The 27,169-nt window shown below is 33.1% G+C and overlaps 1 protein-coding gene, 1 non-coding gene and 1 pseudogene across 6 annotated transcripts in view; 2 read left to right on the plus strand and 1 right to left on the minus strand.

Moving 5' to 3' along the window:
- The window catches only part of ATF7IP (activating transcription factor 7 interacting protein), a 121,025-nt gene that overhangs the window by 73,543 nt on the left and 20,313 nt on the right, over positions 1 to 27,169 (minus strand). Inside the window, exon 1 of one of the 5 annotated variants that reach the window (XM_058743602.1) lies at positions 23,225 to 24,626. The exons of the other annotated variants lie outside the window; for them this stretch is intronic. The gene's annotated coding sequence lies outside the window, so the exon portion shown is untranslated. Of the gene's footprint in view, positions 1 to 23,224; positions 24,627 to 27,169 lie in introns of those variants that run through there. 5 annotated transcript variants of the gene reach the window in all.
- LOC131484229 (U2 spliceosomal RNA) lies at positions 4,933 to 5,142 on the plus strand (annotated as a pseudogene).
- LOC131484198 (small nucleolar RNA SNORA40) lies at positions 17,062 to 17,177 on the plus strand. The gene has a single exon (XR_009248100.1). It is a non-coding gene; the product is annotated as a small nucleolar RNA SNORA40 (small nucleolar RNA).

The raw sequence follows: 27,169 nt of genomic DNA on the forward strand, positions 1-27,169 counted from the left end.
TCATGATTAAATGAGATTCCATGCATTAAGAACTTAGTAATTGTCTATGTATATACACAGTGTTTTTAGGCATAAACTAGAGAATCTGAGACAAATTTCTCAAATACTTCTGTTATTTTGTATATAGGTGAGAAATCCAACATGCAAACATTACATTTAAATTGCCACCACCAAATAACATTTAATAAAAATAAATACACTCCACGCAAGCTGGCTTTTTACCAATTAAGTTGTCATTCAATTCAGTAATAATATAGTACTGTACAAAGAATTACAAAATAACTACCATCTATACCCACAAGGGAGCACACTACAGCCATTTACCAGATATTTTATGGGTTCTAAGTATAACGAAAAATAGACAAAGCATAAGGAAGCAGCATGAACCAGTTCAAACTAGTTCAACCATATCTGCGTAAACCAATCAGCAATAACTTTTTAAAAACGTATTTTGCATAAGCAAAGTATATTTAAGAAAGATACACATTTGGAAACAGTGTGTTACCTGCAAACAAGTCTCCATGGCTGTACTACCAGAAGAATAAATTTCTAAGGATCAGTTTAAATACTGTCATCTGGAATTGAAATGCCATTCACAAAACTATTCTACAAAAGAAAAACTACTTTTTTTAGATTGCAACACTAGAATCATGAAGCTTTCATATGCCTGTAATTCATTTCCACAGGAAAAATCATTTATATTTTACAGTAGAAAATGCCTGCCATATCTAGAAGTAAATGTGTAAAACATGAACTTTCTCTAGAAAATACATTTTCATGAAGAAGAGAGTCAAAAACTGTTTTTAGGTCTCTATTCTTTATATTCAGACAGGAAAATACCGTCATTAATAAAATCTTTTTCTAATGCATTAAAAAGGGCTTCACCTTTACCAGAGGAATTTATAATTAAGTAACCAAGAGGGTATGTTACCTGCAAATAAGTATCTATAGCTTGGAATTTTTTTCAAATTTTGGGTAAATTATTTTTAAGGAAAGGCCAATAAGCCTCTTATTTTTTTAAGTGAAAACGTTATTCTCTTCTCTGCTTCGTCCCCCCCCCCCACCTACAACTTTTACCCTTTTTTCTAGCAAAGAGATCATAGCTATGAAACAACAAAGGGAAGTATTACCAAAAGCTGTAATGTCTTAGCCTACAATCTGCCTGCTCAAAAAGCTCAAGAATTTAAGTGGCTGTTCAAGAGCTGCTCACAAACTCAGCCAATCAGTAGCCAGCATTCTGATTCCTGCCCAGCAACAGGAGACAGACAATAAGGTCAGGGAAACATAGTTAAAACCTGGATCCGAAATATGTTAGTGAAGTTCTTTATCTAATATAAGTAATCTAGAACATAAATGCATATAAAATCTAAATCTATACAATACATATTAAATATATAACATAAATAAATAAAAATATACACCTTTCATGCTATTTTAATTTATCTTTCTTTAAATACCCCTGAATGTTTCCAGAAATATAAATCAATTTCCTAACTGGAGAATGAGTCAAACATGGACCATACATAACAAGAATATACTTCTCTCCCCATAAGAAAGAATCTGTAAAATTCAAATGTAAATTTCTTTTTTTAAAACAATCCACAATCCTTAATATTTATAAAGCATTTATAACTAAAAATTCAGCAGAACCTTAAATCCAAATGACAAGATTATTTTCATACCTACCTATCACTATTGTTATAGATCTGACTCCAAAAATTAATAGTATTTTGGACCCAAAGATTTACTACAGATAGCATCATCAAGTGCTTTGTTGTCTACTGCACTGAACTGACTCAGTTTGATTCACCTAATGAAATTAAAATGTCTGACTCCTGACAACCTATATTAAGTGTTGTAAGTACAATTACTACATCTTTTTCTCCTTAACTGCCTTTCACAGCATGTTATGAGCTCTCCCCTTTTTTTTGTTTTTTTGTTTTTTTTTTGAGCTCTCCCCTTTTGAAGCAATAAAGCAAATGTGTGGATTACAACAGTAAATATTCATGTAAATTGAAGGGGAATTTTTCGTATACTATATCATTCTGCAGTCCTTTAAACATAAAATTATAAAATAAAAATAGGTAATCTGTCATCTGAATATATTTTTTCTCAAATTAACCACTTATCAGATTTTCTTAGTAAACAAGTTTTAAAAATAAACCTCATTTTTTTTTCTCCTTCAGTTCCAGATGAACCTTGTAATTTTTCAAACATACCCAAGAGGGAGCTTGCTGCAGCCATACTCTTAGTTTATATAATCTCCCCATAGAAAAAAATAAATCAGCAGCTGCTTCAGTGCTTCCTTGTGTGAGAGAACCGAAATTCACTGCCTGATTGGCTCAAAGCCATAGTTGTCTAAAACCAATCAGACATCAGTATCACAAACCTTGCCCAGCAACAAGGGAAGCAGATGAGGGCAAGTACTCTACCAAGAATCCAAAGGCTGTGAAAATAAAGGTGAACGATTATAGTGAAACATATTCGATGAAACTGAAATATACTCATAATATACTCCCAGATTTATTGTTTGAATAAGAGGTCTCCTGTAGGGTTTTTCTGATGAAGAAACAAGGGCCTGTACTACTGCTTTCCAAGAACAGTTAACAAAACAATAGGAATACCTGGATTGTTAAATCAAAATATATGCATACATACACAAACACTATCCTAATTCAAAGTTATGGATACCTGATGAAGTGTACTTAAAATAAAACTTAGCAGTAACTTGTAATATGTGAAGCAAAGCCATTTAAGCAGACTTGACATTTCTATCTTTGACGTAACACTCCAAGTGCATTCATGCTGTTAACTGATGTTACTATAACATTAATCTGAATACTGAGATGCTGGGAACAATTTTATTCAAATTTGAGTTTTCATTAAATGGACTAAATAAATATTGGCCAACAGGACTAATAATGGCTTATTCTTACATAATCACTTCATGCTCATGATTCCTAGCCTCTTTAGAAACACAATTCTGCCACTTGATTCCCTGAGAACCCACTCTCAACTGAGAAGTGCATGAATTTATTTCACACTCCCAAATTTAGTTGAGAATTCCGCAACAGTCCTGAAAATAAAATCATAAAGAATATTCAGTGTGTTACACAATAAATGTGTAAATCTGCTTTACTGTTTACTGTCCGTTAATGAGACTGGTAAAACTGATAATGCAATGGTTCATCCACTTTAATACTTATCTGTACAAATTTAGTATAAAGAACTTTCTAAATTTTTAGTTTTTTATAAATTTTTTTGTTTTTTGCATTTTATTTTATTTTTGAGAGACAGAGAGACAGAATGCGAGTGGGGGTGGGGCAGAGAGAGAGGGAGACACAGAATCCGAAGCAGGCTCCAGACTCTGAGCCATCAGCACAGAGCCCGACATGGGGCTCAAACCCATGAACCGGGAGATCATGACCTGAGCCAAAGTCGGATGCTTAACCAACTGAGCCACCCAGACACCCCTAAATTTTTATCTTAAATAATGGATATCTTTTCATTTCTGTTAATTATTTTTCTAAAACTTTAGTAGAACTACTTTCACTACTTCTGTTTAAAATCCCACATCATCACATTTCCATATTCTCTTGCTTTCTATAGGTTCTCTCTCCCAGTCACTCACAAAGCACTGGCAATATTTACTTGAAGATCCAGAATCTCCCATAGTTCGCAATTTTTCAGTTCTATGCTATCGTTCTTCTCTTAATTTCATAAAACACATTCAATAGCTATCCTACTATCTTTAAAAAAATATTAGTTGCTGAGATCTGTTATCTAATACTCGTTCAGTAAAGTATCAAGTGATCACAATATTTGACACCTCAACAAAGAATCCCTTCTGCCTGTCATCAACCTACTGATATTAGCTGGAGTATCAATGTAGAATGAAATATCCGAAATTAAATTTTTAAAAAATAATCAACAACAAAGGAAACAGGGAGTTTGGTTTACCAACAATTCTTTGGGAAAAGTAGGATCAAATCATGTTCTTGAAATTTTGGTCACATCAAAACCAGACTGGTCACTAACTTGTTGCATTCACTGCTATGTTTTCAGAAATTCTAGGGTAGTCTACATGAAAAAAATGCAAGATACCCTAAAATCACTTTTCCAAGTGTATTTTTGGGATCATTCTGTTATATAGGCAAATTAAAACTGACTGACCTGATCTAACAAATGCAATTTTAAAATACACTTATCAAGTTACACTCCCTTAGGAAATTAGCCAGTTATCCTATCCCCCAGGGCCCTATTTACTAGCTTGTCCTACTCACCAAATTCTACCACCTATGCAGATAATGAGTAAAGTTACATAAGTCCATGTAATAATTTCTTCAGGAATTTAAACCAGTTGTCCAAATGTATTTTTCATAGTTTGCCTGGGTGAAGTAAAACACCCAGGATGATTTATGAGAAGGTGAAAAACGTAAATTCTTCAAATGTCAGGAAACAGGTCTAACTTTTCTTATTGACCAAACCTAAGAAGAAAGAATGAAAAGCTTACTTTCTGTATCAGCCACCTTTCACTAAATAATACTGCAACAATACTTCCACCCCTAAAATCTTATTGGCTAATAACATTCTTCATCTTTCTAGGTCATAGGCTGAAGGAGTGGCACCCCCACCCCAAATCTAGGTCTTGTGGCAAAGGGAAAAGACTACGATGACAGAACAATACAATACACCAGGGTCTTAAAGCTATTTCTTAGACATAGTACACATCACTCTCACTCACAGTCTATTGGTTAAAGCCAAGTTACACATTAAAGGCGTGGAGAAGTAAAAAGCAACCACTGGGAAATACTTCATGTCACGTGACAAAAGGCATAGATATATATCATCTTCTTACAAGAAGCTTACAAGAAGAAAGAATAATGGTGAAATATTATATAATCTACCACACTTTAAAAATACGTATTTATAATCACTTCTCAGCCTTTTGGCTAAGATCAAGTGTAGCATCTGTTCTTATCAGTTTAAAAATACATAATTATAGAGGTGCCTGGTGGCGCAATTGGTTAAGCATCTGACTCTTGATATCAGCTCAGGTCATGATCTCACAGCTCATGAGTTCGAGCCCTGCATAGGGTTCTGCACTGATGGCATGGAGCCTGCTTGGGATTCTGTCTCTCCTTCTCTCTGCCCCTCCCCTGCTTGTGTGTGTGTGTGTGTACTCTCTCTCTCTCTCTCTCTCAAAATAAATAAATAAACTTAAAGAATATATGCATAATTATAAAAAGCTTGGCCTACCCAGGATTTCTAAACTAACAAAACTGGGTCTCCTCAATGTTCGTTCTAACATTAGCAGAACAATCAACATAGGATAAATCATCCTAACTCTCTAGATTTCAGGTTGCTCAACTGTAAAAACAAAGATCAGACCAGATGCTTGCTAAGTTCCATTCTAACTCAAATTTTATATTATTTTACAAATGTCTAGCAATACTGATTGCGTTTATAATTCAGTATTCATTATAAAATACTGTGAACATGCAGTAAGACATAAATTCTGAGATAATGACCATGTGTGTACTCACCATCCAGATAAGAAATAAAACAACTAGAAATAGAAAACAAAGCCCTTTTTATGACTACCAGATAGCATGCTCCTCCTTCCCCACCCCCATCTCCTTAACACAAAGATAAGCATAATCTTGAGTTTCATATTTATTATTTTTAGGCATGCCTTATACTACTTTTTCTATATTATAAATTCCCCTTTTTGTTAACAAAACAATTTAAAGGGAGAAAAAGAAACTGACACTTATCAAGGGACAATTATATGTCAGACACTACACCAAGTCATATTCTTTTCTCATTTATTTGACAACTTACATGACATTCACCTTAACATATGATCTAAATGAATACATTAATAACCATGCTGCTATCACACATTCCTTTACACAGTAGGAATTTTAGCTTGGCAAGGTCAACCAGATACCCAATTCAGTACCAAGTTGTTTTCATTGGCACAGATGCCCTTCTTATACATTTCATCCTTTAAATTTTGCTACCATGGGCTGCTCTATTGTATCAAAATGTTAAGTAATAAATAAACTACAGGTGACCCTTGAATAACACAGATTTGAACTGCATGGGTCCACTCATAGGCAAAAAGTTTTAAGGTACAGTACTGTAAATTTATTTTCTTTTCCTTATAATTTTCTAATACTTCCTTTTCTCTAGCTTACTTTACTGTAAGAATACAGTACATGATACATATAACATACAAAATGTGCTAATTGCATGCTAGCAGAAAGGCTTCCAGTCAACAGTAGACTATTAGTACTTAAGTTTTGGGAGAGTTAAAAGTTACATGCAGATTTTTGACTACATTAGGGATTCGCACAACATTGTTCAAGAGTAAGCTATACATGATGTTTGCCACAATCTTCTTCTCTATCTCTTTGAAAATGAAGAAGTCATTTAATATAATTCCTAAAGCCTAACCACACAGTAAATGCAATCTGATAGTAGACTCTTAATTTTACCAACCTACAGACTGGTTCTTATATTAGCTACAACAGTATTATCAGCAGAATACTAAATATTTAATTATCTTTTAAAAGTAACTTATCTACAAGCCATCTTAGCAAATGATAGAATTCACTCTACAAACAATAAGGGAATTTCCTCAACCTTCTAAGGGGAATTTAGGAAAAACCCACAACTAACACCTACTTAACAGTGAAAGACAGCTTTTGCCCTAAGATCAGGAACAAGACAAAATGTTTGCTCTTACCACTTCTATTCAGCAATAAGTAGAGGTTCTGGCCTGGGCAAGTAAGCAAGAAAATGAAATAAAGTTTATCCAACTTGAAAAGAACAAAGTAAAGCTATCTCTATTTGCAATGACACAATCTTATATACGGAAAAATGTAAGGAATCCACTAAAAAATTATTAGAATTGGTAAATGAGTTTAGAAGGTCGCAAGACACAAGATCAATATATAAAATCTATTGTATTTCTATACTGTTGCAATGAACATTTCGAAAGTAAAATTTAAAAAACAATTCAATTTATAATAGCATCAAAAATAACAAATTTAACAAAAAGAAGTACAAAACTTTATTCTCTGAAAAACTATAAAACATTGTAGAGGAAATTAAAGATTTAAATAAACACTAAGACAACGTATATTCCTGAATCAAAGACTTAATATTAAAATGTCAACATTCAAAACTGATCTGATTCATCATAATCCCTATCAAAATCCTAGCCATCTTCTTTGCAGAAACTGACAAGGTGATCCAAAAATTCATAAAGAAATGCAAGGGACCCAAAATAGCCAAAACAATCTTGAAAAAGAAAAACAACATAGAAAAACTCACTCTTGATATTTTCAAAGCTTAGTACAAGCTACAGTAATACTATCAGTGTAGTACTACTAGCAAAAAGGACAGACATATAAATCAATGGAATAGAACTCCAAGTCAAGAAATAAATCTTCACATTTATGGTCAACTGATTTTTGACAAGGGTGCCAAGACCATTCATTGAGGAAAGAACAGTATTTTCAACAAATAGTATGGGGATAACTGGATAGCCACATGCAAAAGAATGAATTTGGAGCCCCTATTCTCATGCCATATATAAAAAAATTTAACTCCAAATGGCTCAAAGACCTAAATTAAAAAAAAAAATTTAATGGTATTTATTTATTTTGAGAGAGAGAGAGTGAGCACGCACACACAAGAGAGCAGGGGAGGGGCAGAAAGGGAGGTAGAGAATTCCAAGCAGGTTCCGCATTGTCAGTGCAGAGCCCAATGCGATGCTCTCTGTGAGACCATGACCTAGGCCAAAATCAAGAGTCAGACCTAAATTTAAGAGCTAAAAGTTTTAAATCTTAAAAGAAAACTTAGATATAAATCTATAAAATCTTAGAATAAGCAATGGTTTCTTATATATGGCCCAAAAAAAACAAGCAATGAAAGAAAATAAAACAGATTAACTGGACTGGACTTCATCAAAATGCAAAAACTTTTATGCTGCAGAGGACACATCAAGAAAGTGAACCAACAACTCAACTCACCCAATGGGAGGAAATGTCTGCCAATAATGTACCTGATAAGATACTTGTATCTACTAGAACATACAAAAAAAAAGTTACAACTCAATAATAAAAAACAACCCAATTTAACAAAAAGCAAAGGACTTGATATTTCTCCAAAGATACACCAATAAACAATAAACATGAAAAGAGGTGCAATTTCATTAGTCATCAGAGAAATGCAAATCAAAGTCACAATGAAATAACACGTTACACATATCAGAATGGATAATCAAAAAGAAAGAAAATCACAAGTGTTAGCCAAGATGTAGAGAAATTGGAAGCCTCATACAATGCTGATGGAACTGTAAAATGAAGCAGCTGATTTCCAAAACAGTCTGGCAGTTCTTCAACATATTAAAACATTGAGTTTCCATAAGATCTAGCAATTCCACTCCTAGCTATATACCCAAAAGAGATAAAAACATATGTCCATGCACAAACCTATACACAAATGTTCATAGAAATGCTATTCATAATAGCCAAGAAGTAACTATTCATAATAGCCAAAATAACTCAAATATCTACTAACTGATAGATAAATAAAATGTGGTATATCCATACAATGGAATATTATTTGGCTATTAAAAAAGAAATGAAGTACTGATATCAATGTTACACTATGAATGAATCTTGAAAACATGCTGAGTAAAAGAAACCTGTCACAAAAGGCTACATTATTGAATGATTCCATTTACATGAAATGTCCAGAACAGGCAAATCTGTAACGACAGAAAGCACATTATTGGTTGTCTAGGGTTGGGGGATTGGAGAGAAAATGAAAAATGGCTGCTAAAGGGTGGGTACAAGGCTTCTTTTGGAGACAATAAAAATGTTCTAAAACTAATTGTGGTAATGGTTACAAACTCTATAAATATTTTTAAAACCACTGAGCTGCACACTTTATACAGGTGAATTGTACATGAATTACATCTCAAATCTGTCCTTTGAAAAAATATATAGCAGAACTATACTTAATTTTTTGTTTTTGTTTTTGTTTTACCTAACAGCCCCCTATTACTGGGTCACACTTTCAACATAGACAAAACAACTATACCAAAAGAACTGAATGTTCAGTTATACTTTAGGGAGTTTACATTTCTAAGTTTATCTATAATCACAACAGTGATGAAAGGCAATGTACATAAAATAACAACATCCATATTCTCCTACGTGCTAACCTTAAATAAGCCTGTTATTCTTTTCCTTTGTCCTAAATGGAACAATTCTTTAGTATGCTTATCTCACAGGATGATAATAATGGGCATGAGATACTCATAAAGGATTAAAAAAAAATTTATCATAAAGAAGAAAGAAAACAATACTGAGCATCATGCAGATAAACACTCCATGTAAGTACATTAACAAAATCTTCTACACATGGAAAATTACCAAAAGGACTCGAAAGTCTTAAGTAAAACAGAGGCAATGCTTGTATTATTAACTGGCACTATAACCAAAAAATCTTATATGTAATTAATACTGATGAATTTGTTTTAAAATGAGGTATACTTACTGAACTTTCTGAAGTTACATCAGCTTTGTCACATTTTATTAATACTGTCTTTATTCAAAATGATGATCTTACCACCATTTACTGTATTTGTCAATACTTCAATGTACCCTTTTAGAAATATTATCAAAATGGACTTTACTACCTATATTTATGTATTTCTTAACAAATCACTCTGGCACATCTCATCATGCATCTAGTATAAGATTAAAACATCTCAAGTGCCCACTGCTTTGTTAGAAAACATTTTAAAATATGTTTTAAAATAAAACATATTAATGAGTATACAATGTCTGGCACATAGTATATACTTAGTAAATACTGGCTAAAAGAATGATGAACTATATACATATATCTAATATCTAAAATAATTCTTAAATTAAAAATTAAATTACCCTTTTAGGAAGCAAAGATAGTAATCTACAATATTTTTGACAGAATTGTAAACTAACATGCTGATAGGTTCATATACACAGGTGTACATACAGAGGACAACCTTTCTTCGGGGACTCGGGATGCTTATTTACTAACAAAAAGTAACAAGATATACCCACTTACACAAATTGCTGCCTCTGAAAAAGTGCAATACATAGCACCATTAAAATTAATCAAATCTGACATGAGAGTCATTTTTCAAGCCTTATAAAATTTGTTTAGTTTGATTTCCTATCTCAAAAAATATCATTTTGAAAGAAAGCTACTTTAAAAAAAAGAAAAAGAAATCTACTTTTGTTTATTACTACATAATGATGACAATCTTCTCTACAATAATGAACATACCCCAAAGGGAGCCCCCTGCAGCCATCTTATCAGTTCTCTCATAGCAACAGAAACTGAAATACAGTTTGCATAGTCACTGTGGTTGGCTAAAGAAAGCAGGTTCATGCAACCAGTCAGAAAGCTAGAAACTGGGCAACCATAAAAGGAGAAATTTTAAATCTGCCTGGCAACAGTCTAAAAATAGAAAGAATACACTAGTATAAATCCCAGAATAGATGTGAATATAAGAGTAAAACTACCAGCAAAAACTTTATTTTCTTGGGGGAAAAGACGTGCCTTGCATTTCATCATCTAAAATACTAAGTTGGCATCTTTTCTTACTAGATGGCAATTAAAGAAAAATGAACATAAAGCTCAATAAATGGGCCACTTTCAAGTTATATGTCATTGTTCATATTACCTTATTTATATATAGCTGTGTGTGCGTGTGCGTGTGTGTGTGTGTGTACACATACATGTTTAAGCGTTTTTCTTCAGGAGAATGATGCAGCATTTTAATCACAGCTCTAAAACATTCAAGGCCCTATAAAATCTCTCAAAGTCTGAAAAGCACTGCATTTTTTTTCTAGCACTTTTCCCCTGCAATTATTTGGGAATCTGAGTTACAGATAAAAGACTGTTTACTGTTTATTAAAATCACAAAAGATTAAATAATTTATCAAAGCAGATCTCTAAACAGAGTGGGGATTATGCCTTATTCTTTAATACAAACTTGTTCTAACATATAGTAGTAGCTTTCATACAGTAGGTATTCAACAATTGTTTTTCTCAATTAATTTATGTGAGGAAAACAAATTATCTAACTGTTCATGTCAAGTGGAAGCTAAATTAACATGTAAAATTATAATCTGTATAATACTGCTATTTTTGACTTTTCAATTTTGCCTAAAGTGGGATAATGCTAAAGTTGACAATGCCTAACATTTCTTATCGTTATCCAGATAACAAAACCTATTTCATCATTCTAACTTTCCAATGTAATAATGCCTAATATACATGTTTCTTTGTACTTTACAAATTTACTTTGCAGTATGTTTTAATTCCTAAAGATCACAAAAAAAAAATGTGCAATCTAATGTAGTAACTACAAAGACTGTGGGCTAGTAAGAACTAACCAGTCATAAAGGGAGGAGAGGCAGAAAAAAGGAAAAGAAGAAAAAAATTTTAATTTCAAGAAATTAAATTACACCTGCTGAAATAAAAGGCTGGTTAAACAGTCATGTTAAAACAACTGCTACTTATCAAAGTACTTGTTCTATGCATTTCTTACATCAAATCTTCCACCAAAGTGTTTTAATGAAATGGCAAGTTAATTTTTAAATATTTTCTTTGGTGATTATCTGTTAGCCAAAATGTAAAGTGAATTCATACATTTGATACCAGAAAATTTAGTTTATACTATACTAAAAATTTGGTTATGAAAATTATATGTAAAGGGCTATTTTAATCATAAATAAGGCTTAGAAACAATGCCTTTAAAACACAGGAACATAAAACAATTTTAAGTAACAAAAAAGAGCTCCAGTAAAGGATGGAAAAATATGCGCAATATAAAATCAAATGAGCAAATTGAGTAATATAGCCTTTTAATGTAAACAGTTAAAAATAGCTAGATTTTAAAATTAAGTATAACCAAGCTTTTAAAATATAAATAGTATTATTTTAAACACTGTTCTGAATGAAAAGTAACTAAGCTTACTATCTTATTTATTTTTCTTACTGTTGTACTCATACGTGACTTGGATATCCAAAATCTAACTACAACTGTATTCACATCTTTTATGTACACAGATCTTGTTTACTTTATCTGAAACAAATAAACTATAATCCTCATCACAAAGGAAAGCAATAGGAGTTAACATGAGTTACAATTAGTGAGGGAGAACATAAAAATGGGTCAAACTTTGATAACAAGGTGTTCCAAGTGGAAAAAATTATTTTATAATTCTAGATACATAAGTCAAGTATCATTTTAAATATAAACCTCAGCACTTCCTATTTGCTTAAATATTATTTAAAGCAGCTATACTTTTTTGAAAAAAAATGTTTTTATACTACCCAGTTTTATTTCAAGAGAACAGAGAAAGCATGATGTTTGCATAACAGTATTCGACAGCAGTCACACATCACATACCAATCTGAATTTGAGGGGTGGGGGGGGGGGCACTAAATAACCAATGACACCTCAGTGTTAATTAGTACAACAACTAAAATGCCTTGGAGGAGTTTAGACAGTGCCAGAAACTTTACCTTTCATTTCTCCATTCTATTCCCCCTCTGCTGGCCTTCTCTCTCAAGAACTCACAGGAGTTTAAAATGTCAGCTGAGAGCCAGATGTTCTGGGGCCCTCGCCTATGTGTACAAAAGTGTTGCTTTAATAACAAACATAACTAAAGGAAAGACCCTAATCTTCTTTCATATCCTGGAGCAAACTCAAATTCTTCTTTGTACGTATTATTTTTCCTTTTCTATAGCAAAGCAACATTGTTGGTACGTTATCCCTCCTTGCAGATCTAATTAAAATTATATTTACCACAACTTTTTCATCTGATTGGAAAAATAGCAAATCTGTATCTTCATAAATTGATTGTTCTTCAGTTAAAACTTCAGAAAAAAGTTATGCTTTTGATGGCAAGATCTCTCCTGGGCATACAAGTCAGAATGGGCCAACACCCCTAGGGAGCAAAGAAAAATTACATTCCCATTCTAAATTTTTCTCATTAGTAATGCATAAAAATACAATCTACTTGTTTCTGGCAAATATTCCTAAGAAGCTTACTTTCACAGGTTAGGCTGTCAGAAGCTATTATCAACAGTTCCTAATCAACAGTTCCTATCAACAGTTCCTTCATCTAAAGCCATGAATTATCACTGTGTTTCATCATTTCAAACCTAAAAAACATCAGCAGAGATCTGACCAAATAACACTATACTTCGGAAACTCTCTTAACCACTCTCTTTCTAACCATCATAATAAATGAACCAATGTTCTCTACCCATTCAATAAACATACTGACTGGTAACCACAAATACACTGAGATCTTATGTTATTCTGCTCTCATCTAAACCCGTTCATATTGGTTGTGCTTGTTACTGTATTCTGTTGTAGGTTTTTATTATAAGCTATAGAATACAATTAAATTTTGTGTAAACTAATGAAATATGAGTGCAAAAAAAAGAGCTGGTAGATATGCATCAATTAAGAGACTGATGCACAAAAACACAACGCAGATATGCAGGGGGCTATTGGCTTAGGTATATCATTTAATAAAATCTTTAGTTCTAAAGTTTTCTATCTAGAATAAATAGAAATTAAATTAGGAGACCTGAAAAGATCCTTTAAGGTTTTTTTTCTTTTTTTAAATGTTTATTTTCAAGAGAGAGAGAGAGACAGAGTGGGAGCGAGAGGAGGGGCAGAGAGAGAGGGAGACACAGAATCAGAATTCAAAGCAGGCTCCAGGCTCTGAGCTGTCAGCACAGAGCCCAATGCGGGGCTCAAACCCAATAAACCAATAGATCATGACCTGAGCCCAAGTCAGAGGCTTAACCAACTGAGCCACCCAGGTGCCCCAGAATCCTTTAAGTTTTGATTCTTAAATAAAATTGTGATAAATTGCACTCCAAAATGCACTGTTCTGCTGAGAAAAAATAAAAATACATTGGTTTTTTTTTTCATGTATTCAATCTTTATCAAATGCCTAAGTGGTCACTATTATAGGACGATTTTAAAATACTCTAAAGAACAATGTGATTTTAAAAAATACAAAAACATAGCATAGATTAAAGTGTTACTGCATGTAGATTCTAATATAAATGTGGAAGAGATATACAGGCAGTAATATAATGCATGGATGTCTTTCTACATGAATGCCCATGAAAACTAAAACTCTACTTTCCATTAACTGCCATCTCTCCAAAACAGACTGTTTATTCTTAATAATCAAAAACATGAGGGGCGCCTGGGTGGCGCAGTCGGTTAAGCATCCGACTTCAGCCAGGTCACGATCTCGCAGTCCGTGAGTTCGAGCCCCGCGTCAGGCTCTGGGCTGATGGCTCAGAGCCTGGAGCCTGTTTCCGATTCTGTGTCTCCCTCTCTCTCTGCCCCTCCCCCGTTCATGCTATGTCTCTCTCTGTCCCAAAAATAAATAAAAAATGTTGAAAAAAAAATTTAAAAAAAAAAAAAAAAAAAAATAATCAAAAACATGATTTCAAATGTGTCATTATAAACAAGACCTCTACACAGCCCTTATTAAGTCTTCCTGATAGGGTTAGTACTCTTAATTTTTATAAACCAGATTTCTAAAAACTGACTCTGCATAAAGAATCACTCAAATTTCAGCTGGGAAACAGAAAGAGTATGCCTTTCTTTACAATTTCAATTGCAATTGCACTTCTGCTCATAACCCTATTTATAATTCAGTTACATCCACAAGACTTCACAAGTAGTTGCTAAGCAACAGGAACATACTGAGTTCAGAGCTATTGAAATCTGGCCCTCTGCCATATGAAAATATTTATCAGAGCCTAGAGCCTCCAGAATTTACAAAATGAAGAAGAAAAGGAAAGAAAAAGAAAAATTCCAAAGAAATACAATAATAAATAAAGTAAATCACAAAGCTCTTTTAAAAGATTCACAAACTCAGATCAGGGACTTCATTTTGGCATTTCCAAATATTTACTATAATTCTCTCCTCAATTTTTTTTTAATCTTTCTCATGTTGAAACAAAGACTCTGAAGTTATTCTACTAGAGAACAGAAGAAATATGATTAGCCATGTCACTCTTGATGGTGTAACAAATGACCTAATAAATAAATATATTGTGTAAAGAACATTCCTTGGAGAAACTAGAAAAACAGTCAATGGGACATGACTGAGACTTTCTATGTTGGGTCTTTAAGGCCAGGAGATAAGAAACTATACAATTTCATCAAATTCTTTTATCCTCATATGCCTGGTTAACTGCTAAGAGATAATTTTTATTGCCCCAAACTTCACGGTTTTCCAATTTTAAGCACCTCTAATAATTAAAAAATTAAGCATATTTAAAAATTTATTCACAACCCAAAATGGTTACAAAAATTAACTATCATTTTTCAACAGATAATGAAATGTCACTTAATATGTTTCAACACCCATTCACTGATAAAAATAAAAATTAAGGACATAAAGACTGCTCCTTACATTCATAAAGGCTACTTGAAACTTTATATTTAGCGGTAAAACACCACAGGTATTTCCATTCAAGGCAAAAACAAAGTGTGATAACACACTCAATACTGTTCTAGAAATCACACCAAAGTTAGTAAGAGCACACAGAAGATACAATGAAGAAAACATTTATTTCAGAATCACAAGAAAAAGGTATCCAGAAACAATGACATATGTGAAAAAATTCACAGAGGTAGAAAATACATGAAATATTAGAGCTACATTGGATATAAGACTTGTAGAAAAATATCAATTGTTCCTGGATAAAACTTACTAGAAGTAATTCTAGCTAAAATGCCATCTAGTTACTTTTATAGCACAACCTTGTGAAATTAATCTGCAAAAAAAAAGGCAAAATAGGAAAAAAACTGAAAGTCAAAAGAAAAAATGATGCTTGCCTTCTCAGATGTGAGAGCATATGACAAAGCAGTAATTATTATCGTAAATATTAAAAGGTGAGTGCAATAAATTATCTAGAAGACAGACAAAAGCAATAAAATATCTGATAGAGACAACATCAGAAATTAACAGGGAAATGAATAGACTTTGAAATAAATGGTTGAAAATGGATCAAAATAGCAGTTGAGTAAGTGATGAACCACCGAATTCTACTCCAGAAACCAATATTGCACTGTATGTCAGCTAACTAGAATGTAAATTTTTAAATTTTGAAGAAAAAAAAAAGCAGTTGAGCATATCAGTACAATAACAAACTAGATACGAAATCACAAAAATTTTCAAAGGCACAGAAAGCACTACAAGTAACCACAAATTCTGAGGAATACTTGAAAACTAAAAAGCACAAAGATATGGAATTAGTATCCAGAATAAAAAAGAACACCTATTACTGAATAAAAAGGACAATTCAAAATAAAAATTAAAAATCATAAACAGGCAATTCATAAAAAACCAAACATAAGAAAAAAGTTAAACTTAATAATCAGAGAAACTTATTATTAAACTTAATAATCACAGAAACACTAAACAAAAAGAAAACACATTTTTACACATGTGATTGGCAACTATATTTAGCAATAATATACAGCAGTGAGTAGTCTCAATACACGGCTGGTAGAGGACATCATTGTCATAACCATTTTTATTTATTTTTTTTTTTTTTAATTTTTTTTTCAACGTTTTTAATTTATTTTTGGGACAGAGAGAGACAGAGCATGAACGGGGAAGGGGCAGAGAGAGAGGGAGACACACAGAATTGGAAATAGGCTCCAGGCTCCGAGCCATCAGCCCAGAGCCTGACGCGGGGCTCAAACTCACAGACCGCGAGATCGTGACCTGGCTGAAGTTGGACGCTTAACCGACTGCGCCACCCAGGCGCCCCTGTCATAACCATTTTTAAAGGCAAATAGGCAAGAACTGTGCATCATTTTGACACACCAGAGATATTCTGAGAAACCTATCTTAAGATAAACTAAAATATTTTAAAAAGGAATGTTATCATGATACCTACTAGTGAACCAAAATAGCAAAAATACAAATTGTTTTTGTTTAGTTTGTGGACAAAGACTTAGACTAAGACAAAAATAAATTCTCTCTTGCAATCCAGAACTCATTGTTCAAGTATGAGTTTTGATACAGGTAAGAAGGAACATGATACCTAAAAAAGATAAAAGTAATGAGGGTATTGATAAACATGAAGGTTGGTTCCAGGACTACAGAATTACTAAAACCATATGATAGAAGGGAACTCTCAGCCATACTGAATTAGTATTCTAATATTAATGTTGACTTGAAACAAAGATGCCTTCTTTTTTTAGGTGTTTTCATTTGAGAATACAACGTCCGGGTTTAAAAGTATTGGTGTATCCTAATAATCTGTACAATTCTAGGGTGTGATAGTTCAGGGGTGAACATGATTTGAACTTATTCATGTTTAGAGGGTGTCTGAAATGGAGAACCAGGCAGATCCATCTACTCTGACCCTAAATGAGGCTCTAAAGTAAAACTGCTTAAAGCAGCTGGATCCCAAAAATTACAAGTGGGGAATTTTTGAAGTATGTCCATATTCAGGGGGAGATCGAAGAAGCCCAACCAAAAGAATTGTAGGCAAAATGACAACAACGACTGTTCATAGAACAAAAAGTTCTTTTTAAAAAGACAATGTGAAGATGATAATTCGGACACTGGAGGAACTTAGGTGCCTGACAGTGGAAGGAATCACAAGTGAAATTCCTTAAGTAAAGGAATTTACAGACTTTAAATTAAAAAAAAAAAAAAAAAATGAACACACAAACTGGGGCGCCTGGGTGGCTCAGTCGGTTAAGCATCTGACTTCAGCTCAGGTCATGATCTCACAGTCCGTGAGTTCGAGCCCCGCATCGGGCTTTGTGCTGACAGCTCAGAGCCTGGAGCCTGCTTCAGATTCTGTGTCTCCCTCTCTCTGACCCTCCTCCGTTCATGCTCTTTCTCAGTCTCAAAAATAAATAAACATTAAAAAAAATTTTTTTTTAAATACAAACAAATATAACATCCATCACTAAGAAAATAGGTTTAAAAAAAATGCTGTGGAGCATCCACACTAAGAACACGAAAAAGGTTAAGAAGAATATGTGGTAGATTTCTTTCATGGGCATGAATATAAAGTGTACCACAAAGCAGCTGCAGAATTCTTAGTACTTTTGTGCTGCAAAAGCTGGAGCCAGACATACCTTTTTGAATACTGGTACTATCGTTTCCTAACTAAGTTACGTGTTCAAGATAATATATCCCCTCTTTTCCTCAGTATCCTCAACTATGAAACTGAAATGGTTCATGATGCCTCTCCTCCTAAAAATGTTACAGGGGTTAAATGGGATAATAAAATAGAAAGTACTTAGGTATGTAAGTAGTCAATATTTTCCAGGTTTTATATGTCATTGTGTTAAAACACAAAAAAATATATTTCTAAATATTTATATAGGAATGCAAGTGATATTTTAAAGTCTGGAAGAATAAATGCCAAACTAGTTTATAGCAGTTCACACGGAGAAAGACAAGAGAACAGAAATACAGAGTTTCACGTAGATGTGCCAGTTCCAATTTTCACATGCAATTTGTATGTTAGCGGTTAAACTAGCTCCACTTTTCCCCATCTCTTCCACGCTAATGATAAGCCAGGGCAGCAGTGGCATTTATAAATGTGATTAGTTGACCCACCCAGACATTAAACCCCAGAAGAGACAGAGAAGGGAGGCTAATATCCAAAAGATAAATTCCCAGCATTTCCCATGAGCAGCAAGTACAAGTATCACTTCCCAACCCCTCACAATCACTTGATTCGGCACTGATGCAAAGTAAAACAGTAAATCTCAGATACAAAAATGAATATAATCACAAATAGGTGCCAAACCCCACAAGCAAAAACTAGTTAATTGCCAGAATGAACAGAAAACATTCCAAAATAGTACATTAAATATCCTGAAAGTGTACTGTACCCAAGTTGATATAAGAGGAAATTAATTTTAAATATTAGAAATTCAAATCATGAGCTTCATGGACACAGCTAAAGTGAGACACAGTTAATCAAAACCAAATGCTCTCTCAAAATACTATACAAAGGAAAACAGAAAAGCTAAGAGAGATGGAGAACACACCCAGAAGCAACAACTTTCACTGAAGATGAGTTTTAGGAAAATAAGAACTGAGAAGAAAAGAAAATAAGAAAAACCAACTCAGAGTTAAATTTAAAAATATATACATACTTTTTCCCTAGAACAGGGCTACTAATAACAAAAACAGACTAAATTAAAACAAGCAAAAAAAAACTAACACCTAGACATACTGGGTTAAGATTTCAGAAAACCAATGAAGAAATACTAATAACTTAGAGTAAAAAAATCGTTTAACCACAAAGGAAAAAGAATTAAACTGACATCAGACTTGTCATCAACAATACTGAATGCTAAAATAAACAAGAGAATATCCTCAAAGTTCAGGGGAAAAGTTATTTTTAGCCTCGAATTCTACTGCCAGAAAAACTAGCAATCAACAGGATGGAGAAATAAAGATGTTATTTCTGAGCAAAGACTGAAGAAACAAACCCTTGCTAAAATAATTACACAAAGATATAGTACAGATACAAGACAGCAAAAGACCCTAAGAAATTGGAGGAATGCTCCAAAAGGAAACATCAATGCTCCAAAAAACAAGTAAAACTCATGGGCTGGCTGAAATTGAAGATCCATCACCTTCAAAATAAATATTCTGGAATTAAAATCTCAGATAACCATAAGATGGGAGTTAACAGATATATGGGTTGTGAAATGTAGGACAAAAATAAAATTGTCAGCCTAAAAAAAGTATCAGGTTTCAAACTGGGTAAAGTGACAAAAATATCAGATATGCATTATAAAACAAGAGGCACACCCCATAACAAAATAGCACAGAAAGGTTAAAAATTTAAAGGACAGAAAAACAATACACTATTTAACATTAAAAAAGGAATTCAAATAGAAAATCATGTAATTGGACAAAAAAAATATATTTCCTATAGATAAAAGGTACAATCTACTAAATTGTATCACTTCAAATCATATAAAGCAAAAACAGGGTTAAAAAATTCAGGAAGAAATTAATAAATCCACAATCAGGGCTAAACACACCAATCTACAGATGAAGAAAATGAAAGCAGTATAAACAATGCATTTCTTAATCAACATGCTAAAAAAATAGAAAGCTAGAACTGTATGTCCATCAAACCTAGAACATGCATTTTCCATGAACACATCTGACACACAATATTGATCACATATGCAGTGACAAGGAAATATTAATAAATTCAAAGACAAAAAAAAAATCACACAAGGCCACATTCTCTGGCCATAAGATAACAAAGTTAGATGAGCAACAATGAAATGAGAGGAAAAGGATCTCCTTATAAATTTAAAAGAGTAAAAACTCTTTTGGATTAAGGAGGAAATCATTAAGGAAATGACAGCCTTAAATGCACATATTAATAAAAAAACCCCACAAACTCAAAAATGTTAGTAAAGGAGGAAAAGTATTACAATAAAAACAGAAAATTATGAGAGAAAACTCAATAAAACAGCAACCATCCATAAAACCAACAGCCAGTTCTTTGAAAAAACCATTAAAAAGTGGAAAATATATCAAGGAATATCGAAAGAAAATATAATAAACAATATAAGAAATTATAAGAAAACATGTAACTACAAATATAAAGCATTACAATACATTGAAACAATGGTTCAAATATCCAGGTATATTAACGGTTATCAAAGGTATGTGTGAAAAATACTGAGGGATTTGAACTTATGGAACTTATCAATAAATTTCATCAGTGTTAGGTGGCTGCCAGAAATGTCAAAACAAAGTTAAACTGCAGACCCGAAGCACATTGCCTAAGGGAAGAGAGACATTTTTTACTATTACATTTATTTCTGAGTGTCCCAGATAAAGAGGGACTCAAAAAACAGTAGGACAAAACAGGATGATCAGGCCAAAGAATGACCTAGAACAACATGTTGTATGAGGAGTAGTTGGGAAAATAGAGGATATTTAGCCTAGAAAACACAGGTGAATTCTAATGGCTTTCTTTAAATAGCATTGGATCTATCATGTAAAAGAAATACAGAGAGAAACGGGCAGGTAGGCAGGCAGACAGACAGACAGATGGACAAATAGACGGGCACAGAAACAAAAAAATGAAAGGCCAATACCACCTCAAAATCAACAAATGTTGATTTGTTCAGATGCCCCCCCCCCCAAAAAAAAGGAATTGCCTTATGAAATTAGAGACTCTCCCTTCTGTCATTAGAAATGTTGAAGCAGAAACTAGATAATTACTTGTCAGGAATAATAAACAGAAGATTCCTGTGAGAAGTGTGATGTTACTTGATCACTTAGGTCTATTCCACTTCCAAGATTTTAGTATTCTACATTGTTTGCTAATAAATTTTGTTACCTAAGAGGAACACAAAAACTAAAAACTCAAAGTTTATCCCAGACTTTTGAATCATTCACACTCGACTCCAATAGTCTCAAAGATTACACATCTTTATCCTCAAGACATTTATTACTGTCTTACATGCTTCTCTTTAGGGTTATTTGTCTATATAGAAAACACTCTTCCATGTACTTTGCTATGACCCCCAACTGAATATTTATTGAACTACATTCAATAAATTCCTCTGTTTTGGTCTAACTCCCTTGCCTCTTTACCTATAAATAAAACCCCCTCAGTCGGCCTCGACTATTCTCCTAATCTAACATTTTCCCAATTAATTGCTCTAGAGAAGTGTCAAAACTTCCCAAATGTTTCAGAGATGTGTGTTCTCCACAAGAGAAGCAAGCCCTTCTCCCAATCCAATAACCTGCAGCACCTAAAGCAAAATTGGTATCTTTCTACTATAACCATTTCTCTAATCCTAGTGAAGCTGTTTACTGAGATGAAACACATACCCACAAACAAAACCTAAGCAACACTGTCAAAAGACAAAAAGAAATAGGTTGTCCCCCTGACGCATGAGTGTGTGGCTTTCATCCACACTCTAGCTGGCCTCTAGCTTTTAAGTACCCGACTATGTAGTAATAAATGACCAATGGCCTTTCAGAGAGTCTAGAGAGCTGGAAGCCCCATCTAAAACTAACACTTCTAGGTTGCAGAAAGATCCTGCTGTTCAACTTCTAGAGAGGAAGGCAAAGAGCAAACAACTGCCTAATACCATCCCTTTCCTCCCTTACTTCTCTAAACTAGCCTCATTATCACCCGTTGCTGTGTCACCTACTCACCCTCATCGCCACAAATATATCGATCAGTAATACATTTTATCATTGGCCATACTGATATTAGCAGACACACATACTTGCATTTCTTTATAAACATAAATCTTTATGCCTTTATAGTATGGTTATATATTCTTTATGTTGTATAGTTCCTTATTTTTATTTAAATTAGATTACGGTTTTCTGTATACAATTTTTCAAGTGTACAAAAAATAATATAATAAATGATAATAATTGCTTCTTGTGACCCTTCATCTAACTTAAAACATATTAAAATAAAACTTCTAATACATTCATTTTAGTTTCAGACTTAAATTCACTTTGTTAAAATGGTGATAAATTTAAGTATGTGGAAATGGAAAGGATAAAGGGAGAACTAGAAAACTTGACCATGTTATGTTCATAAATACATACTGTCTAATGTATGTCAATGAACCATTTGTGAAAACAGAAGCAGTCAGATTTTGATGATGAATTCAAAGTGGTACATTTACACTAAAACTTTATAGTTAGTAAGGTCATAAAATGTCATTTCTCTGTGTATACCAGTTGGTGTCACTACAACTGAAAACACAGTAACAAGACTATAATGAAAAGAGGTCTAAAACTGATTTCTATGTAATATGAACATATTGTATGCATGAGTAATGTTCATATATGAAGCCCGTTAGTTCATTTCAATACAAACCTGAGGAAAATTATAAAAAGTGAAAATCATTTTTTAAAAGACCAAATCCAAATATGGTATTCTAAATCTCCTGAGAAATTTACATTAAACAATCTACTAACCTTGGTATGATTAAAATTAAAACCAAACAGAAAAACTTCCCAAAGGTGAGAGAGAGATAGACATAAGGCCTGAGGGGTCAAGGGTGGGAAGTGGGGGTGGTCACAAAGAAAGGACCTGAATCTCTTACCTGTGGGTAGCTTGATATTGTGAAAAGGGCTTCCTCTTCTGTGAACCACTGCTACTTAGTTCATTTGTATAAACATTAAAAGCTAATGCAGACTTCTAGAACAGCCTTCTTGAGCCTAAATTCCTTGCTTGGTTCATATTCATAAAAAATTAAAAAAAAAAAACAGGCATACAGTAGATTGGCTACATATTAAAATTCCTTTCAAACAGTGGTTCACATCTGTTGTATAGTTTGTGCAGCAAACATCCCATTAACCACAAAAGCCAAAAAACGTCAGACAGTATGCCAATGAAGCTCACAGAACACACAAAGTACATCTTCCAAAGGACTGTTGCAAGTGAAGATGCCTAGAATCAGAATTCTTTTGTACTGCTTTCTATTCTGCCAACTATTAGGACTGCAGCAACTGTGTGCAGTTAAGTACCTCCCACATATTACCCAATAGTATCAATAGGCATAAAGCTATAAAAGCAGAACTATAAGCTTTAAAGGCTTATAGCTTCTCATTATTGCACATATTGTCAGTTGTGGAGGTCTCAGTACTCTTATTCTAAAGCATCAACTCTGTTCTTTCAGTCCAAAAGGCTGAATTCTTATACATTCCAAACAGAAAATCCATGACACATATTATTTGCTGCCCTAGCACAGCCAGACTGCAGTTACAGCTAGCTGGCACCAGTAAGAACAATTTACATAAAGCAGTCCTCATTTCATGACCAAACTAAAGGAGAATACTGCTGAGTAAACCCTCCCCCATTCGTTCCCCAACAAGCACTGACTGGTTCTAGAATATATCTAGTTATGTATTTATCAATATGATTCAAATCCAGGTAATAAGAGAAAATCAACTTACAATTCTTATGTAACTGAAATTCTACTTCCACCATGCCAAAAATATTTCTAACACCCAGAGATATCCAAAAGCCTTAGTTTTTCTGTGGTATAGATCAATATGATTACATAAATCCAAGAATTGCTTTTTTTAACAATCATTAAAAATACAAATTATAATTCACATTAGCTAAAAGCTGTCCTCATCCTACTCCACAGCCAACTTTCAAATTTTAACTAATAGCTTAAATAGTAAATGATCATTAAATACATTTGTTCTTAGAACCACACTGCTTTACATTTCACCAAATAATAAGACTTAATGCATCCTCAAGTACCACTGTTACACATATTTACCACTAGTTAATATTACTAAAGTTTCTTTATAAACTCAGACATGGTAAATTACAAATATCTACACAAGAACATATTTTTTCAGTGGCACATTCTTGTTTAACCTAAATCATTCTTGTGCTGGTTTTAATGGCCAGATATGACTGAGCAAGAGTTGAGTCACTGTCTACGAAGTCCTTTAAATTTTTTTCAATAATTACTCTATGACCTACTAATAAATAATTCTATATCTTCACTTCTATCTTTCCACTTATTTTAGTGGGTATAAATATATTAAATTTCATTTTCAAATAAGTCTGGAAACTAGGTTAGTGCATATCTAAAATGATAATAAAATGAAAAGAAGTACTTAATACGCTAACTAGGGGTTATCCAAAATATGTTTATTTTTTAATCTTATTTTCAGCTGTTTTAAAACACTGTTCTTAAACTATCTCTATTACACAATAAAAACAATGGGGCTCTAAATTAGGGGAAAGATAAAGTTATCATATATCAACAGGAATTAGTAGACTTCTAATCCTAAATATCTAGGTCTTCTTTGATAAGCAATAATAGAGTTTCTCAAATATTCTCTTTTCAGAATCTGTGCTCCACCAGCAGCAGGAGGAGAAACAGGGGCAAATAAATATAAACAATATGGTATGATTCTACATAATATACACTGTGTAAGGAACATTTGGCCACTGATCATAAAATCTCAGAATTGGAAACCATCCAAGTATTGTATTCCTTCCAGTTTTAATTTTGTTAGATGTGTCGTCCTTCTCTCTTCCTACTTTATGCATCGAACTCTTTAAATAAAAGTACTTGAAAATCAAAGAACCTAAAATCATTTAGACCAGCATAAAATATAACGTAATTAACAACTATTTTTTTTAAAGCTGATTAAGTTAAACAATCACCTAACAGTGAATTAATCATAAGAAGTTAAATTCTCTACAACCTGCTTACTAAAGAACCAATAATGTTAGCTATTATTCTAGCTCAGTGCTTTGCAAATTAATAATGATAAATAACTAATGTTTTATTTGCAATCCATCAAAGATCAATACTTTTGTAAATACAATGAAAATAAATTACTTGAAAAGTGAAACAAAGAGGAGGTATATAAAATATATGCCTCAATTATTTTTATTATTTGACACAAGTGACATAACATTACTTTATCAGATTGATATAAAAATTTCTAGACACTCATAACTTCAGCTCTAATCTCATGGAAGACCAGAACAAACAAAAACTAATCTGAACTGACCTTGAACTGGTTCACAGAGCACATTTTGGCAATGTTCACCTAGCTATTCACTACCTATTCTATCTTACCCCCAGGATTCTCAATCCCTTGGTACTTTCAACTACTCATATTTAGTGTCTATCTTCCCATTTCTCCTGCCCCAATGTAAATTCCTTGAGGCCAGGGATCTTGTATGCCAGACATCAAAACAGTGCCTGGCAAATAACAGGTACATAATAAATACTTGTGAAATTTGTTGAATCAACTGATCAATTCACAATCCATTTTTGTTTTCACTCTATCATGCTTCCTTAGCACAAATAAGAATTCTTACTGTGTCCTCTATGAGCTCTTTAAAGTCCTCTCTTTGAGATTTAAACACCTTACTTTCTGGCATTTTTACTGTAAATCAGCCAGACCCCTAACAACCCCTTACCCTAAAGATCATTTTCTAAAGTATCCAAGTAGTCCAGATTTCTCTCCAATTACATAATGTTTGAAAAACTAAAACAAAAACAAAACAAAACCAAATGTGCCAGAGGGAACCTCGTGAAGAAAAAGTAACCGATATTTACTAATAATTTGTATCCCACACTGCACTATGTACTTTATATATACTATGCTCATTTAAATCCCAATATCAAGTCTGTACGGTAGAGACTTTATTCCCATTTTAAAGATAAGAAAACTAAAGTCTGAAAATAAGCAACTAGCTTCATCCCATAAAAAATAATGCATAAGACTTATTGAGCACTTATGATAGACATTATACTTTGAGCATTATATATATATTTCTCATATAAACTTCTAACTAGTCAGTGAAAGAAAATGAGTTCACTTTCACTCTGATCGCAAAGTCTGTGTTCTTCCCTGACTCCTTATCTAATCCAAATCCAACTACCTCTCTCATTTCATGGTTGCAGAATGGTATAAGAGCATAAGTAATTTATCCAAAACTATACAATTAATGGCAGTACCAGACAAAAATAATCATTTCTTGACTTCCATACTAATAGCTTCCACTATGCATGCCATGATACTTCTTTGTCAGCAAAGGAAAGCAACAGGTCACATGACTCCTGAGTAAGTAGCACCTGGTTTACTACAAGGAGGGTAGAAGTCCTTTGGCAGATGCAGAAGCCACTCCTCAAACATGGTATTAAAGTCCCTCCTTTCATTAAACTCAAAGGATTCACTGAATCAGTAACATGCTTTTATCATTTCCATATGCACACATTAATGACTAAGAACAGACTGTTACAAATTACTAATAGAGAACTCTGTGGAAGTTCTAACCTGAGAGATTTAAAAAAAAAAAAAAAAATCCCTTATTTGAACAGACTTTAAGCTTTCTCCCAAATCACTATCTCTTTTTGAAGTGTGAAGAGTTAGGAAAGCAGGAGAATAAATGTTTCCTGTGCAAGTTAAATGCTTTTGTAATTTCCACTAAAGTTTCCTCTCTAACTTAAAGCCATTTTCCAGAAAAGAGTAACATTTCCCTAGAGTTAGCAATGTCATGATAT

This window comes from Neofelis nebulosa, chromosome 8 (genome assembly GCF_028018385.1).
Source record: "Neofelis nebulosa isolate mNeoNeb1 chromosome 8, mNeoNeb1.pri, whole genome shotgun sequence".
In the NCBI taxonomy this organism is placed as follows: Eukaryota; Metazoa; Chordata; class Mammalia; order Carnivora; family Felidae; genus Neofelis; species Neofelis nebulosa.